Source organism: Bison bison, unplaced genomic scaffold, assembly GCF_000754665.1.
Source record: "Bison bison bison isolate TAMUID 2011002044 unplaced genomic scaffold, Bison_UMD1.0 scf7180017864191, whole genome shotgun sequence".
Lineage (NCBI taxonomy): Eukaryota > Metazoa > Chordata > Mammalia > Artiodactyla > Bovidae > Bison > Bison bison.
The window spans coordinates 179,337-180,320 of record NW_011494763.1 but is presented as its reverse complement, the minus strand read 5'-3'; the positions used below and the strand labels follow the sequence as shown (position 1 = coordinate 180,320).

Sequence of the window (984 nt, the reverse complement as noted above, 5' to 3'; positions counted from 1 at the left end):
GGTGGTCATGACTCCTTAGGTCCTCCAGCGCTCCCTTCTCCCCACCTCTGGCCTCACGTCCCCCCTCAATGGTGCCCACGGTCGAGAGCCCACTAGGCGAGAGCCATCCTCTTCCGCTTGCCTTACAGCCCGGGCCCACATTCTCACTGCCCCAAGCTCCCAGGCCTGTCAGAAGTAGAAAAAGTCATAAAGCCCTGCAAGAAGCAGACGTCCTCAGGATCCGTGGGGCAAGAGCCCCCGATGTATGCTGACTCTTCCAGGACTAGACCCATGACCCCACCCACCATTCCGGCTCCTCCCGGCTCCAAGTTCGATGCCAGAGCTACCAGCGCCCCTGTGGGCTCGGCCAGGGTGCCAGGCAGCACCTGCTGGAGACTGAGGTCAAGCTTGAGTTTGCAGACGTAGAGGAGAAGGCCAGCAGTGGCCCCCAGAAGACCAGAAGCTCCAGTGCCCAGAAGATGGGTGGGAGGGACCCTTCCCAGCAGAGGAAGAGAGCCCGCCCCCTGCCCAGCAGCCTGTGGGTCCCCGTGCCTGACCAGGCTTTCCGGGAGGGGCAGGAGGGAGGTCTCCTGGGCCTCGATGTCCTCAGTGAGGAGACGGGCCCACTGCCTGGGGAGGCCTGGCCCTGACTTGGCTGCCCCCTCTGCAGATTGTCATGCCCTTGGCCAAAGGAGAGACTCCAGGCCCTGCGGCCTCCTATCCGTGCCAGGGCAGGGGTGCCCTGTGCAGCGGGGGGAGAAGGTGTGCAGGTGTAAGGCCCACGGACGGTGCGAGGTGGGGGACCCGGTGCTCAGCCCTGGCCAGGCCGGATGGGCTTGGAGGCAGGCCAGCCCAGCAAGGCTGAGGAGGCAAGGCTGGCCGGCATCCTCATAGCCCATCTGGCCAGAGAGACACGTCACCTCAAGAAGCAGAAGAAGAGACACTTGCTTCCTGGTGGGGGCGAGCAGCCGCCTGGCCCTGAAGCCGCTGTGCCTGCAGAAGCCG

General features: G+C 64.9%; 1 protein-coding gene across 3 annotated transcripts in view; it reads left to right on the top strand.

Annotated features, from left to right (window-relative positions):
• LRRC61 (leucine rich repeat containing 61) overlaps positions 1-984 on the top strand; it is a 13,007-nt gene that overhangs the window by 5,000 nt on the left and 7,023 nt on the right. The gene's annotated exons all lie outside the window — the stretch shown is intronic.